The sequence below is a fragment of the Geotrypetes seraphini genome, chromosome 2 (assembly GCF_902459505.1).
Source record: "Geotrypetes seraphini chromosome 2, aGeoSer1.1, whole genome shotgun sequence".
NCBI lineage: Eukaryota > Metazoa > Chordata > Amphibia > Gymnophiona > Dermophiidae > Geotrypetes > Geotrypetes seraphini.
Genome location: NC_047085.1, coordinates 2,208,485 through 2,226,079, shown reverse-complemented (window position 1 = coordinate 2,226,079; position 17,595 = coordinate 2,208,485). Strand labels below are relative to the sequence as shown.

The 17,595-nt window shown below is 44.3% G+C and overlaps 1 protein-coding gene across 2 annotated transcripts in view; it reads left to right on the top strand.

The window, feature by feature from the left end:
- Nucleotides 1–5,974: 5,974 nt before the first annotated feature.
- The window catches only part of LOC117353688 (riboflavin transporter 2-like), a 44,158-nt gene continuing 32,537 nt past the window's right edge, over nucleotides 5,975–17,595 (top strand). The window contains exon 1 of one of the 2 annotated variants that reach the window (XM_033929900.1): nucleotides 5,975–6,227. The gene's annotated coding sequence lies outside the window, so the exon portion shown is untranslated. The remainder of the gene's footprint in view (nucleotides 6,228–17,595) is intronic. The other variant, XM_033929899.1, reaches the window with a different exon arrangement.

The window sequence follows — 17,595 nt, the reverse complement described above, 5'->3', positions numbered from 1 at the left end:
TCTTTATTTGATATATCACCTTTCCTCAGCAGATATCAAAGTGGCTAACAATACGTTGAACAGCAAACAGGTATTTTCCCTTTCTGCCCCTGGGGGCTCACAGTCTAACTATGGAACCTGGGGCAATGAAGGGTTAAGTGACTTGCCCAGAGTCACAAGGAGTGGCGCTGGGATCAAACCCGCAACCTCATGGTGCTGAGGCAGCAGCTTTATCTACTAGGCCATTCCTCCACTTACAGATTGTGACAAATAACTATTGGTATTGTGATAGATACACACAGTCCACATCACAAAACCCAGTCCATGAATAAAATCCAATTCAATTACATGTATTCTTCAAGTAGAAAGGCTCAAAGCACGGGGTATATTAGAAACAAAACCTTCTAGCAAAATGTTGTATAGGAAAAAGTGGAGGCAAAGGAGGAATAAACTAAAGTTTTATTGGTTCAGAAGAAAGTTTTAGACTGGAGAACAAGAGGAGTGCATGCTCCCTGAGATCAAAAGGCCTTTCAGCGCTTACCAGTCTTGTCCCAGGAGGTTGTGGCTTAAGCAAAGAGTGAGCTGCTTCCTCATGAGTGTTCCCAAACCCCCACCCCGTCTACTATCCAGTAAGGGGAAAGAGACCTTGGGAAGTCTGAAATGAAGCGATGGGGAAGGGATTCTGGAGTCAGCTAAGTACCTGAGGTATTTCTCCAAAGGGCATTCAAGTTGGTCCCTCAGGTAAATGAGGAGTTGAGTGAGTCGCCAAGATCACAAGGCTTCCTGGCTTTTCCACCCACTGCCCTAAATGCTGGGCTGCTCCTTTGTTCTGTTAATATCACAGAGATGTGGTTCAGTGAGCTTTATGACTGGCTTATTGAGCAATACAGTGCAGAAACAGAAACATGACGGCAGATAAAGGCCTATCCGCAGTAACCATTAGCGCTTTCTCTCTCTCTCCGAGATATCCCATGTTCCTATCCCAGGCCCTTTAGTCTCTTTTTCTACCACTTCTTCTGGGAGACTGTTCCATGCATCTACCACCCTTTCCGTAAAAAAGTATTTCCCCAGAAGGGCGGAGTAGGCAGAAAAAGTGTGGACTGATTCTAAAAATAAATGAGTGAAATGCAGGGAATCGGCATTTTGCAGCAACACTTGAGAGACTCTTTGCAAGTCCACTGTATAAAAAATAAACCCTTGTGATCTTCCTGAGCATAAGGGACACAGGCACATGATTAACATGACATTTGAACTCTTTCATCAGCAGTGGACTAAGAGGAAATGTGTTGGCTCTGCTGACAGACATGTGTTTCATTGCTGAATAAAGAACCCTGCTTTGATCCGTCTTCCAAGCCACCCCTCTCCTTCCCTCTGACCTCATTTGGCATCTGAGTATTAGTCAAACTAGAGTTTATGCTTCTCTTTTACATAGAAAACGTAATTTTATATTAACATAGAAAAAGCTTATTTCCATGTGTAGAGGGTAATAAGACTACTGCCACTTGACAGTACAAGCTGACTGCTGTCCTTTTTCAATCAGATTTTGAATAAAGATTATTTTCCTAAAGAAATGGGAACAATTATGTTGAGACCTATTCTAAAGGACACAACTAAATTGATTGATCTTTATTCTAACTAATCAACCAACTTGAGTATTGCATTCAGTTCTGGTCTCCTTATCTCAAGAAAGATATAGTGGCACTAGAAAAGGTTCAAAGAAGAGCAACCAAGATGGTAAAGGGGATGGAACTCCTCTCGTATGAGGAAAGACTAAAATGGTTAGGGCTCTTCAGCTTGGAAAAGAGACGGCTGAGGGGAGATATAATTGAAGGCTACAAAATCCTGAGTGGAGTAGAATGGGTACAAGTGGATCGATTTTTCACTCCATCAAAAGTTGCAAAGACTAGGGGACACTCAATGAAGTTACAGGGAAATACTTTTAAAACCAATAGGAGGACATTTTTATCACTCAGAGAATAGTTAAGCTTTGGATGTGGTAAGAGCGGATAGCGTAGCTGGTTTTAAGTAAGGTTTGGACAAGTTTCTGGAGGAAAAGTCCATAGTGAGCGAGGGGCAAAATCTGTATATCCCCAGATTCAGAAAGGGGTGCAAAAAGAGTCGAACCCAGCGTGGATAATTAAAATAGTGAAGGAAGCGATAGGCAATAAGAAAAATTCATTCAGGAAATGGAAAAAGGACAAAACTGAGGGAAACTGGAAAGAGCACAGGAAGTATCAAAAAGAATGTCACCATGTGATTCGAAAAGCCAAAAGAGAGTATGAAGAGAGGCTAGCCAGGGAAGCACGAAATTTCAAACCATTCTTTAGATATGTTAAAGAGAAGCAGCCGGCTAGGGAGGAGGTGGGACCACTGGACGACGGAGACATGAAGGGAGTGAGAAAGAAGTAGCAGAAAGACTTAACATGTTCTTTTCATCTGTATTTACAAATGAAGACATAACCAACATATAGGAACCTGAGCAATTCTTCAATGGAAATCAAGCAGAAAAATTAACATCCATGGAAATGAGCCTTGAAGATATACGCAGGCAGATAGAAAAACTAAAAACTGACAAATCCCCGGGTCCGGACGGAATCCATCCAAGGGTTCTGAAGGAATTAAAGGAGGAGATAGCGGAACTACTGCAGCAAATTTGCAATCTATCCCTGAAAACAGGCATGATCCCGGAGGACTGGAAGATAGCCAACATTACGCCCATCTTTAAAAAGGGATCAAGAGGTGACCCGGGAAACTACAGACCGGTGAGTCTGACCTCGGTTCCGGGGAAAATGGCAGACCTCGGTTCTGGGGAAAATGGCGGAAGCACTGAAAAAAGAAAACATCGATTAATATTTTTAAAGAAACGAACTTCTGATAACCATCCAACATGGTTTCTGCAAGGGGAGATCGTGCCTAACAAACTTATTGCACTTCTTCGAAGAAATTAACAAACGGATGGACAAAGGAGACCCCATAGACATCATATATTTAGATTTCCAAAAAGCCTTTGACAAGGTGCCCCATAGAAACATAGAAACATAGAAAGATGACGGCAGATAAGGGCCATATAGCCCATCAAGTCTGCCCACACTATTTACCCACCCCCTTAAGTCTTCTGACCCCTTAAGTATAATTGTAATTATACTGTCACTCTACTGACCCGCTCATTCAAGTCCTAGTGACCCTATCCCTTGGCATGACCCCGTAGGGATCCCACATGGGTATCCCACTTGTTCTTGAAGTCTGGGATGCTGCGTGCCTCGACCACCTGCACTGGAAGCTTGTTCCAATGCTCGATCACTCTCTCCGTGAAGAAGTACTTCCTTGCATCTCCACGAAACTTCCCTCCCCTGAGTTTGAGCGGATGTCCTCTTGTGGTCGAGGGTCCCCTGAGAAGGAAGATATCCTCTTCCACCTCGACCCGTCCCGTGATGTACTTAAATGTCTCAATCATGTCTCCCCTCTCTCTGCGCTCTTCAAGAGTGTAGAGCTGCAATTTGCTCAGTCTTTCCTCGTACGGGAGACCCTTTAGCCCCGAGACCATCCTGGTGGCCATCCGCTGAACCGATTCAATTCTGAGCACATCCTTACGGTAATGTGGCCTCCAGAATTGCACACAGTACTCCAGATGAGGTCTCACCATGGCTCTGTACAATGGCATCATGACTTCAGGTTTCCTGTTGACGAAGCTTCTCTTGATACAACCTATCATCTGCCGTGCTTTAGATGAAGCCTTCTCCACTTGAGTGGCTGCCTTCATGTCAGCACTGATGATTACTCCTAAATCTCGTTCTGCCGTAGTCCTGGTTAAAGTTTCTCCATTCAGGGTGTAAGTTCTGCAAGGATTTCCGTTACCGAGATGCATGACCTTACATTTCTTGGCGTTAAAGCCCAGCTGCCACATCAAGGACCAACTTTCTAAAGTACGCAGGTCTTGCTCCATAGCATCTTGTAGATTATGGCCGTTTACTATATTGCATAGTTTGGCGTCATCAGCGAATAAGGTTACTTTGCCTTGAAGCCCTTGAGTCAGATCCCCAATGAATATGTTGAAGAGGAGTGGGCCCAGGACCGAACCCTGTGGCACTCCGCTAGTCACCTCCGACATTTTAGAGCGGGTACCGTTAACTACCACCCTCTGAAGTCTGCCATGAAGCCAATCTTTAACCCATGCAGTTAGAGTCTCTCCTAATCCCATCGATTTCATCTTGTTCAGCAGCCTGCGGTGTGGGACGCTGTCGAACGCTTTGCTGAAGTCCAGGTACACGACGTCCAAGGACTCTCCTGAGTCCAGTCTTCTTGTTACGCCTACTCTGGAAACTGAAGAACCATGGGGTGGAAGGAGACGTACATAGATGGATCAGAAACTGGTTGGTGGGTAGGAAACTAAGGGAGACGGGAGACAGACAGAAAGGGGGCACGGAGAGAGAGAAAGACAGACATATAGAAAGAAAGGGGGCATGGAGAGAGAAAGAAAGAAGGGGGCAGGTTGAAAGAAAGAAAAAGTTGGTGAAGGGAATGAGGTCTACAGGAAAGGAAGCATATAGGAGGCTGAAAGAAGGGAAGAAATATTGGATGCACAGTCAGAAGAATAAAGTGCAACCAGAGACTGGTGAAATTACCAAACAAAGGTAGGAAAAATGATTTTATTTTAAATTTAGTGATCAAAATGTGCCCATTTTGAGAATTTATATCTGCTGTCTATATTTTGTACTATGGCCCCCTTTTACTAAACCACAATAACGGTTTTTAGAGCAGGGAGCCTATGAGCATCGAGAGCAGCGCAGGGCATTCAGCATAGCTCCCTGTGCTAAAAACCACTATCGCAGCTTAGTAAAAAGGAAGGGGGTATATTTGTCTATTTTTGTATAGTTGTTACTGAGATGACATTGCATAAAGTCATCTGCCTTGACCTCTTTGAAAACCCGTGGAATATAAATGATAATTAACATTTTATCTGCGTACATTGTGCTTTGTGTTTTTTTAAATTTTATTGTTGGTAGATCATTTTGACTTGGCCACAAAGGTAAGGGGGAGGGAGGGAGGGGAGCTGCTGAAAGACATCTAGTAATCCTTGCAGGCTTGACTGTGCAGGGAGTTATTCTTGTAAAATCATGTTTTGTTATGTGACTGGCATTATTTAGACTTTAATTTCTATGAAGTAATAGAATTAAACGATATAAAATTGCTTGCTTGTTTTTATGTGCGTGCGCTGAAGGGAAGTGGAGAGAATGGACTGAGGATGCTGAAGGGAAATGGGGAAGAGAGAGTGGGGAGAAGACACTGATTTATAAATTGACAATTGTACAGAATATTGTTTCTTTTTATATTTTAATATAATAAGTTCAGTATAAAACTATTCGAGGCTTGTGTGGATGGGATCAGGTGGTTTGCAGGGATAGGGACCGAGCTCATGGGGACAGGGCGGAGATGGAGACAAATTTTTCCCTGTGTCATTCTCTAGGCTCTGCCACGAATCAATTTCGACTACGTGCGGGTGAACGGGGTGTCAGTCGGGTTGACGTAGCCATCGTAGTGCAAGCGGGCACGGGGTATGGCTCTCAAAATCTTAATCGTTGTACTGCTGATTTTGGCTCTTTTGACTAATGGTTTGCCTACTACTGCCTTAGGAGTACAGGGGAAATTGAGAGTGAGGTGGCTGTTGAATGAGAAGTGGAGAGTTTTTTTGCAACATAAGACAATGTATGCTGAATCGGACCAAGACAACTCTGACAGTGGTCAGACCAGGTCCTAGAAATATTCATTGTGGAGAGAGAGGGAGAGTGGATAAGTTATTTGAGCAGCACGAGGAAGAGAAGGATAGTTTTGTATGTGATTGAGAATGTTGGATGAATGAAGAAGAGCATAGAGAACAATTCCAATCTTAAAGATGGATGATATGGGGAGAGGTATGGGGTTTTCCTTCAGGGACTCCCACCCTCAGTCCTTTTTCAGGGATTGATAAGCCCCTGTCCCAGAGAGCTTGCTTTCCTGCTCTGCCTGTGTGTGAGCTGCTGCAGGGCAGGGAGGAAGCAGTGAGCCCTGCCCTCAGCTCTGATCTCTCTTCCTTTTCTCCAGTCAAGCCTGACAGTATTCCAGTATCTCCAGTCATACACGGAGCTGTGCAAAGGCAAACTGCATGGAAGCTGTGCCTAGTTGAGGACAGCAGAGAGAACTGTGCACAAGACCAGAGAAAGCTGTGCAAGAATCAGGGCTGCTTGGAGTGCTAAAAACGCAGCATATTTCAGGTAAGACAGATTCTCTTTCAAGCACTATTTATCAAAAGCATTATTCCACCTGAAGACTCGGAAACAAGCTGTGTTGGAAATCGTTAAATCATGATTAAATTATGGCATTGTTGAATGGCTTTTGTTACTGTTTGGGCTTCTGGGGTTGGGGCTAGGGGAGAGAGAAGGAGCCTGATGCTGGAAGAGTGAGAAGAAATATGAGGACAAACTGATGGGGGGAGGGGGGAAATGGAGGGATGGATGATGGGGGCAATGATGTTACAATCTGGGATTCTGCCAGGTACTTGTGAGCTGGATTGGCCACTATGGAAACAGACTAATGGGCTAGATGGACCATTGGTCTGACCCGGTATGGCTGTTCTTATGTTCACCTCCTCAGACGTTACCTTAATAGTTTTAGAAGGTGAGGAGAAGCCTAGTGGTAGAGCTTCTGCCTCTGCACCCAGAGGTTGTGAGATCAAATCCCAGAACTTCTCCTTGTGACTCTGGGCAAATCACTTAATCCTCCAGGGTTCCAGGTACAAAATAAGTGCTTTAAATGCGTAACCACAAAAAGACAACACAGTCCCCAGGTTAAGAACAAGTTACATTTTAAAGCTGTTCTTAGTTGGATTTGTATGTAACTCAGAACTTAGAAACATAGAACATGACGGCAGAAAAGGGCCACGGCCCATCTAGTCTGCCCTAGAGAGTTGCGCGGGGACAGAAATCCCGTCCCCGCCAAAGTCCCACCCATCCCCACCCGTCCCCATGAGGAATCCCACCCATCCCCACCCGTCCCCGTGAGGAATCCCTCCATCCCCACCCGTCCCCACGAGGAATCCCCTCCGTCCCCACCTGTCCCCGTGAGGAATCCCCTCCGTCCCCGCCCGTCCCTATAAACTTCAGAAATAGTTATTTCATTTAATTATGCTACTGAATTAAAGGCTCTGGTAGAAACCCATTTACAAATAAGCAAAAAGACTTTATTAATTTGGAAATATTAATTGGGAAGAATACATACTTTGTAAACGGGTTTCTACCAGAGCCTCTTTTGTTTATAAATTTTTATCAACACAACTAATATACTACTTTATCCTGAAGCAAAAAAAAAAAAAAAAAAGAAATAGAATTCTTTTCCTACCTTTGTTTCCTGGTTTCTGCTTTCCTCATGTTCTCATTCAATTCCTTCTATCCACTGTCTCTCTTCCTTCTGCATCTTCCATTTGCTCTGTTACTGTGCCTCTCCCTTTCTTCCCCCTTCCAAATTGGTCTGGCACCCATCTTCTTCCCTCCGCTCCCCCCATAGTCTGGCATCTGTCTTCTTCCCTGCCAGCATCTTCTCCCTACTCTCTCTTCCCCATTTCCTTTCAGCGTCCTTCTTCCCCCCATCTTCCCCATGTCCTGTCAGCGTCCTTCTCCCCCCTCTGTCTTCCCCATGTGCTTTCAGTGTCCTTCTCCCCCCTCTGCTTCCCCATGTCCTTTCAGCGTTCTTCTCCCTCTCTGTCTTCCCCATGGCCTTTCAGCGTCCTTCTCCACCCCCCCCCCCATTTTCCCCATGTCCTTTCAGCGTCCTTCTCCACCCCTTTGTCTTCCCCATGTGCTTTCAGCATCCTTCTCCCCCTCTGTCTTCCACAAGTGCTTTCAGAGTCCTTCCCCCCCCCCGCCCTTCCCATGGCCTTTCAGCGTCCTTCTCCTCCCCTTTGTCTTCCCCATGTGCTTTCAGTGTCCTTCTCCCTCCTCTGTCTTCCACAAGTGCTTTCAGAGTCCTTCCCCACCCTCCGGCCCGTCTTCCCCATGGCCTTTCAGCGTCCTTCTCCACCCCTTTGTCTTCTCCAGTGCTTTCAGCGTCCTTCTCCCCCCTCCTTCTCTCCCGCCCCAGGTGCAGCACAGCCGGCCAGGTCCCCTTACTTTTGTGGCGCTTCCCCGACCGACCGACCGACAACAGCCCCGGTCCGACAAACCTCCCTGCCCTTAACCGTGAATCTAAATTACCTTCTTACAGCTGCTGTAAGACAGTATGTTTCGTATGTTTTTTTGTTTCCAGCGTCTGTCTTCCTTTTGAGAAAGAATGTTTTTGAAACACGGCCTGTGTTAAGGAGGAACAAACATGTGCTTTTAGAACTGATTTCATTTTCTGATGCTTGAGCTTCTCCCATCGACTGTGAGGACTGCTATGACTGCGTTTACATCTGTCATTCTATGAACATGCTACCGGATTCATTTGTTGGGATGGTTTTCCTCCACTTGCTGTTCTGCTGATCATTACATAGAAACATAGAAACATAGAAATAGACGGCAGATAAGGGCCCACGGCCCATCTAGTCTGCCCACCTTAATGTCCCTCCCCTACCTTTGACCTGTGAATAGATCCCATGTGCCGATCCCATTTGGCCTTAAAATCAGGCACGCTGCTGGCCTCAATCACCTGTAGTGGAAGACTATTCCAGCGATCAACCACTCTTTCAGTGAAAAAGAATTTCCTGGTGTCACATCGTAGTTTCTCGCAACTCATCTAATTTTTTGAATTTTGGAACATGGGAATGGCATTTATATTGAACTTTAATATCTAACTTTTGATTTACACTTTTTCATTTTTTGGTGTCTATAAGATTTTCACCATTGTATCATTCGACTATTTTTTCATTTTAATGTGTTTACTTCATTGTCATTTCTTTTTACTATGTGTGATTTTGTATAGCTTTGCCTTTATTCCTCATCGATTAGCCAGCTTTTTTACATTGTTACAGTTCTCATTGTCTGAGTGATGCGTGCATGGTGGTATGTATGATATGTTTATTTGTCTGTTTGTCTTTTATATAGAGCTATTGCTCAATTATTTAAAGATTTCTATTTACTAATAAAGTTTAGGATTAATAAACTAATATATTTAATTGAACGCTTCAACTTGTAGTAATTTATGATTCCACTGCACAACAAAGTTTTTGCTTCCTGAACACTGCTGGGTGTTTCTTATAGAATTTTGGGTGCTGATCATGAATATTACATCAAAAATTACCCATCACGTACCATTTCAGAGAAATTTTCAATTTTGTCGTGATTTTTTCTTATATTTGGATGCAAACAATTTTTTCTCCCATAAGTGTCTTATCAACAACGGTTTGTGCCGCCTGGGTATGTCCATGCATAAAATCTAGCCAGGTTGGAAGCTGTTTTATGGAAGATGACATCCTGGGCATGTCTGGGCAGGTCTGAACGAGCTTGCGCTGTCTCACCATGCTATAATGGTGGCTTCCATACACCGATCCTGCTCATTTGGTTAATATAGATAGTCCGTGTGTGTATATAGTATCAGTATAGTAAAGTATAGTAGTATAGTAGCTGTAGCAATATAACAGTAAGTAAGCTTGATGCTATAGACGTTTTGGTGTCGGGCAATATGTCTCGTCGGTGTCGTAACAGCCGCGACACATTCTGCTATATCTGTGGGGAATATACACTTACGCCTCAGAGACGTTCGATGACTGCCCTTGTAAAGAAAGCCTATCATCTGTATTTTGGCTGCAAAATAGGTGATCAAGACAAGCAATGGGCGCCTCACATTTGCTGTGCGACATGTGCTGTTAGTCTGAGAGCCTGGCTCAGAGGTACTCGAAAGACGATGCCATTTGCTGTTCCGATGATATGGCGAGAACAGAAAGACCATGTGACGGACTGTTATTTCTGTTTGACTAATGTGTCTGGTTTCTCTGCCAAAAACAAGAAGTCAATTGAATATCCTAATCTGCCTTCAGCAATGAGACCCATGCCACATGATGACAGTCTTCCAGTTCCGAAACCACCAGAGGATTGGACCTTAGACGAACCAGATGAAGAAACTGCAGTGCAGGGTTCTAACAGTGACATTGACCCGGATTTTGAACCATCCTCATCAGGCGATCCACATCTGATAACACAGTCCGAATTGAACGATTTGGTCAGAGATTTGGGTCTGTCAAAAGCAAAAGCTGAGCTGCTAGGTTCGAGACTGCAGGAATGGTGTTTGCTATCACCAGGTACGAAAATTTCTGTGTTTCGAGACCGGCATCATGATATAACCAAATTTTTTGCACAAGTCGACAGTCTCTGTTTCTGTTGTGACATTGAAGGATTGTTCTCGGTCTTTGGTTGTGATCACAACCCGGAAGAGTGGCGTCTTTTCATTGATTCGTCAATGTTAAGCCTGAAAGCTGTTCTGTTGCACAATGGCAACGTTTATCCTTCAGTACCTGTTGGCTATGCAGCACATATGAAAGAAACATATGAGAATATGGAAATGTTACTAAAGTATGTCCAGTATACCAGGTATAACTGGAATATCTGTGGAGACCTCAAAGTCGTTGCTCTGTTACTAGGACTGCAGCTTGGCTATACAAAGTACTGCTGTTTCATCTGCGAATGGGACAGCCGAGACAGAGAGTCGCACTATTCTAGAAAGAACTGGCCACTCCGTAAAAAGTTAGTTCCAGGACAGAAAAATGTAGCACATGAATCGCTTGTTGACCCGACAAAGATATTTTTGCCTCCTCTTCACATTAAACTGGGACTCATGAAGAATTTTGTGAAAGCAATGAACAAGGAAGGGGAAGGTTTTCGTTATTTAAGACAGATGTTCCCAAGAATAACTGATGCCAAGATCAAAGAGGGTATTTTTGTTGGCCCCCAGATCAGACATGTTATGAGTGACAAGCGATTTGAAGATCTGTTAGTTGGGCCGGAAAAAATTGGCTGGAAAGCCTTGAAAGACGTTGTTGACAATTTTCTGGGCAATTACAGAGCCCCAAACTACATTCAGCTGGTAGACAAACTTCTCAAAGCATACAAGAGAATGAAGTGCAATATGTCACTCAAGATTCATTTCCTCCATTCACACTTGGACTTCTTCCCCGCAAATCTCGGTGCTGTGAGTGACGAGCACGGTGAAAGGTTTCATCAAGACATAGCTACGATGGAGAAACGATACCAGGGCAATTGGAATCCGTCAATGCTTGCCGACTATTGTTGGATGCTACAACGTGATGCACCAGACACTGAATATAAAAGAAACTCGGGAGCAAAACACTTTTAATTCTGTTTCATTTAGTCGCTTGTGCGAAACGTAAACTTGACTATATATTTTATTGTCAGTAAACATAAAAATGTCTATTTCTCATAGTTCTTACGTGATGCAGTAAAACCAAAACCATATTTGAGCATACCAAGTTGGTACCTGTCATAATCACCAAAAACTTTTCAGGAATCAAGACTTAACCAAAAAATTGTTGTGCAGTGTTCTTTATGTGTATTGGTCTTTTTGACCTTTGATTAATAAGGGTTTTTTCTTTTGGATTTATTGAAACTTAGTTGCCAAGTCTTTGACCAATGCTCCAGCAGGAGTAGGTCCTGCGTCATACTGTTGTACATTGAGCTTTTGTCGGGCACTGTGCTTTCATCTGTTGTGCAGTTGCCTACCATGTTGCATAGTTTAGCGTCATCGGCGAATAATGTAATTGTACCTCGAAGCCCCTCAGCCAAGTCTCTTACGAAGATGTTAAATAGGATCGGGCCCAAGACCGAGCCCTGCATCACTCCGCTGATCACCTCCGTCGTATCGGAGAGGGTACCATTTACCACTAGCCTCTCAAGTCTTCCTCTAAGCCAGTCCCTAACCCATGCGGTTAATGTTTCACCCAGTCCCATCGAACCCATCATGCTCAATAACCTGTGGTGTGGGACGCTATCAAACGCTTTGCTGAAGTCCAAGTACACGATGTCCAGGGACTCCCCTATATCCAGCTTTCTTGTTACCCGGTCAAAGAAGCTGATCAGATTTGATTGGCAGGACCTTCCCTTCGTAAAACCATGTTGATGGCAATCTCGTAGATTCTCCTCGATCAGGATCGTATCCAATTGGCGTTTGATTAGTGTCGTGTTTCCATAAGTTTACTCACTATCGATGTGAGACTCACCGGTCTATAATTCTCAGCCTCCGTCCTGCATCCCTTTTTGTGGAGTGGAATAATGTTAGCCATTTTCCAATCCAACGGGACTCTTCCTGTACTTAGGGAAAGATTGAAGAGCGCGGATAACGGTTCTGCCAGGACGTCACTCAACTCCCTGAGCACCCTGGGGTGTAGTTTGTCCGGTCCCATAGCTTTGTTCACCTTGAGTCTTGATAGCTCCTCGTAGACACTGCTGGGCGTAAACTCAAAATTTTGAAACGGGTCTTCCGAGTTTTCCCTCGTCGGCAGCTGAGGGCCGGATCCCGGCGCCTCGCAAGTGAAGACCGAGCAGAAGTATTAATTTAAAAGTTTTGCTTTGTCAAAGTCCGATTCTACATATTTCCTGTCGGGTTTCCTAAGGCATAATATCCCATCTGTGTTTCTTTTTCTGTCACTAATATTCCGGAAGAAGAATTTATCGCCTTTCTTGATGTTCTTCGCAAGAGTTTGGCCTCCCTGACTGCCGTTTTGACCGCTTTTGACTTGGCCAGATAGTCTTCCTTGGATTCTCGCTTCCCTGATTGTTTGTAGATGATGAACACTCTTTTCTTCTTTTTTATGAAGTCTGAGATCTCCGCAGAGTACACTGTGGTCTATTGTTTATTCGCCGTTTACTTACTGATTTGACGTAGCTGTTGGTTGCTTCATAGAAACATAGAAATAGACGGCAGATAAGGGCCACGGCCCATCTAGTCTGCCCACCCCAATGACCCTCCCCTACCTTTCTTTGTGAATAGATCCCACGTGTCTATCCCATTTGGCCTTAAAATCAGGCACGCTGCTGGCCTCAATAACCTGAAGTGGAAGACTATTCCAGCGATCAACCACCCTTTCAGTGAAAAAGAATTTCCTGGTGTCCCTGTGAAGTTTCCCGCCCCTGATTTTCCACGGATGCCCCCTTGTTGCCGCGGGACCCTTGAAAAAAAAGATATCTTCTTCCACCTCGATGCGGCCCGTGAAATACTTGAATGTCTCGATCATGTCACCCCTCTCTCTGCGTTCCTCGAGCGAGTACAGCTGCAACTTATCCAGCCGTTCCTCGTACGGGAGATCCTTGAGTCCTGAGACCATCCGGGTGGCCATTCTCTGGACCGTGTAAGGTTGATTTCAGAGTTGACCACATTACCTCTACATTATCTGTTTCGGCATGGTTTTGCAGTGCCCGATGGACGAAATCTCCCATGCTTTCGAAGTTTGTGCCCTTAAAGTTGAGGACCTTGGTTGATGTGCTTGACTTAGTGAAACCTTTCCTGAGATTGAACCATATCATGTTGTGGTCACTGGAGGCCAACGTATCGCCTACCGAGACCTCTGTGACACTTTCTCCGTTGGTGAGTATTAGGTCTAGTATCGCCCAATCCCTAGTGGGCTCTAATACCATTTGTCTGAGTCTCACTCCCTTTATAGAGGTTAATAGCTTCCTGCTGCCGCTGGTCGTAGCGGAAAGATTGTTCCAATCCACATCAGGCATATTGAAGTCTCCTAACAATAATGTGTCTCCACGCAAAGTGATATTCTCAATGTCTTCGACTAATTCTATTTCCGTGTCCTCCTGTTGTCCTGGAGGTCTGTATACTACGCCAAGATACAGGCATTTGTCCTTCCCCCTAGCCAAATTCACCCAGAGGGAGTCCCCGGTGTACTTGACATCTGCGATTTTGGTAACTTTGATGTCCTCTTTAGTGTATAGTGCTACCCCTCCTCCCATTTTGCCTTCTCTGTCCCGCTGAAGTAAGGTATATCCTGGTATAGCCATATCCCACCCATGGGAGTCCATGAACCAAGTCTCGGATATCGCCACCACATCTAGGTCGGCGTTCCTCATTTCCGTCTCTAATTCCAGAATCTTATTGCCCAAACTGTGGGCATTAACGTACATAGCCCTCCATACCTTATGTTTGCTATGTCCCTGAGTAGATATTCCTGCTTGAGCTAATTGGACTCCTATAATACTGCTTGCAATGTGTGTACTTACATCTGACTCGGAAATGCAGTGTGTACTTACCTCGGACTAAAAAATGGATTGGCAAATTACCTCGCCAAGTTGCGCCAGCATGTGAGTGGCTGACCCTCCCCCAACTTACCTAGTTTAAAGCCCTACTTGTAGATTTTAAGATTCTTGCTGCTTACCTCTGCTCCCAGCTGACAAAAGGGCCAATTGTCCAGTGTTCCCTCTAAGGTACAGCATGTGACGAGGCATCATTTCTGAACCTGCTACAGGAGAAGTGTAGGAGTCTATGCCATTGGAAATACTACTCAGTGAAATCAAATGAAGCTGCAACCACATTCTTAAGTACGAGTCATACTTAAGTTGGGCATCTGTAACTTGGGGACTGCCTGTTCACAAGTCCCATTTCCTTTTACAGAGCTATACAGACACATATAAGAGAGATTCCTTGCTCCAAGGACTAAACCATGTAGCCCTTGATTTAATTTTAATATTTATATACTACACAATCAGTTAGCTTAGCAAGGTTTAAAAAAGGTTTGGACCATTTCCTAAAAGAGAAATCCATAGGCCATTATTGAGAAAGCTTGGGGAAATCCACTGCTTATTCCTAGGATAATCAGCATAAAGTCTGTTTTACTGTTTGGGACCCAGATTGGCCACTGTTGGAAACAGGATACTGAGCTTGATGGATCTTCGATCTGTCCCAGTGTTTTGATTCTTATGTTCTTAATCTGAAATGAGTACAGTTTGGGGAGGTGAGTCCAACCTGCATGCGTAAGGGTCTCCTCACCCACATGGTCAATTGTGCCAGTGTTAGTAGAAAAAAGACCAGTCCTGCTTAGGCTCTCCACAAGAATCTGTCATTATCCCCCTTCCCCATTGCAGCAATTCTGGTCACTTAATTAGAAAAGTTACAAAGGACAACCAAAATAATTAAGGGAATGGAGCTCATCTCATAGGAGGAAAGGCTAAAGAGATTAGGACTCTTCGGGACTCAGGAGGGGGATATGACTGAGTTCTACAAAATCCTGATTGGTGTAGAATAGGTAAAAGTGGACTAACTGTTTACGCTTTCAAAAAGAACAAAGACTAAGGGACACTCAATGAAGTTACATGAAATAACTTTAAAACAAATAGTAGGAAATAAGTTTTTCCTCTAAGAATAGTTAAGCTCTGCAACTCATTGACAGAACATGTGGTGAAAGTAGTATTTAAAAAGGATTTGGAGTATGTGTTGCTATGTGTTGAGATTCTGCCAGCTACTCGTGATATGTTCGAAGAAGGATACTGGACTAGAGGGACCTTTGTTCTGTCCCAGTATATTCTTATCACAGGAGATGGGGTCAGCAGAGTACATGGGTTTGACTGTTCCTTCTATTGCTAATACTGTTGTGGCCACACTGAAGGAATTTTGACAGGGACAGAGGTTTCAGTAGTTATTAAGAAGGAGAAATGCGAGGACCAAGGGGTAAAGAAAGGGCAGAGATGGGGAAGAGAAAGAGGAGGAGATGCTGGACCTTGAGATCTGAGGGAGAGATGCCTAACAACAGGATGATGAGGGAAGGAAAAAGAGGGACAGATGCTGGATCATGGTGAACAAGGAAGGGGGGAGAGGAGGGAAGGAGGCTGGAAGCTGTCTAGCAGATGCTGTGGATAGGAGAAGAGGGCTGATGCTAGTAGATGGTGGGGAAGGGTACTGATTTTGGGAGAATGGTCTGATGCTGTAGCAGACAGAAAAAGCTGGGGACTGATGCAAAAGCTAGGGCCGGGAGAAAGGGCAACTGCTGGGGGAAGAGGACAGAATCAGAGGAGATGATAGTAAATAAAGGAAACCAATACTGGGGGGGCGGAGGGGAGTTGGTGGTGGGAGAAGGGAACCAAAGCTGGGAGGGCTGAGAAAGGGGACAGATGCCGGGGGATGGTAGTAGGAGAATGGGATACGGCATCCTTCCTCCCCTTGGAACTCCTCGAATCCCAACGCCACCAGATCTACTCAAAAATTCAAACTATCCTTCCCCTCTTTAAAGGGCATATCCCATGCAGGAAAATTAGGGACATCCCTCTTTTTCAGGATCACTGAACTCTGGAACAGCTTTACTATTCCACTTCGGAGTCTGATCTCCCTCCAACTCTTCCGAAAACATTTCAAAACATGACTTTTCTCTAAAATGTAACGACCTCTCCCTCTTCGATATACTAAGTCTCTCTAAACTTCTCTGTACCAAGTTCTTCTACTTTTCTTTGGAGTTCCTTTCTATATCAATTCCTGTAAACCGTGCCGAGCTCTACTTCTGTGGAGATGATGCGGTATACAAACTTAAGGTTTAGTTTACACTTCCCCCCCTCCCCATTCACGGTTTCTGCACTCGTGATTTCACATAATCGCAATTTTTTTCTGGGTAGGGGGAAAATTTAAAAAAACATATTTTTTACCGCCCTGCCGCCTTCCCAGCCTTACCTGGTGGTCTAGCAGGCTTTCGGGGCAGGAGCGATCTTCCTACGCTCCTGCCCCATGCAGATCGCCATGAGGAAATGGCTGTAGGGAGTTCCCGTCGTAGTCTCGAGAGACTACGGGAACTCACAGACACATAAAATCATTTATCTTTTAGAATTGCAATACCTAGCAAATAGAATAGACAACCATAAACCAATTTGCACCCTACGCTCAAGCCTAGAATACCTACTGGAAATACTCTCCTTCAGAGACATCAAGTACAAAAGCATCAGGAAAATAATATTCTTGGTAATGGCCCCAATGTGGTGGAACTCCCTTCCGACGGAATTAAAACTGGAAAAGGACACCAAAATATTAAAAATATGAATAAAGACGATACTCTTCTCAGAACACTTTAGTAAATAAAGAAACAATTAGGGGGAATAGCAACATGGAGGAAATGGGAGGCTACCACCCACTTGGAGCATGAAAGGGTGAACTCATGAATAATACAAAGAAAGATGAATATACGATACACAAACTATAAAAATAGTATATGTACATAGATGGTATAAATAGGTAAGATATACATATATTTAACTCATGCAATGTAACACCATTACCGAAGCACTCAGAATTGACTCTCCAGTCATTAGTAGTGGTATAGAAGCTTACAATAAACCCTAAACAACAGATATCTACAGTCTCTGTCTCACATGCAGCAAGAGAGTGGTAGAAAACCGGAACGCTCTTCTGGAGTCTGTCATAGGGGAAAACACCCTCCAGGGATTCAAGACAAAGTTAGACAAGTTTCTGCTGAATCAGAACGTACGCAGGTAAGGCTAGACTCAATTAGGGCACTAGTGTTTGACCTAAGGGCCACCAAGTGAGCGGACTGCTGGACACGATGGACTACTGGTCTGACCCAGCAGTTTTTATGAGCAATTATGCACATTTTATACCACATTCAAATCATCTGAGTACAGGTCTTGCCTATCTTGGGAGGGGGGGAGGGAAGACATC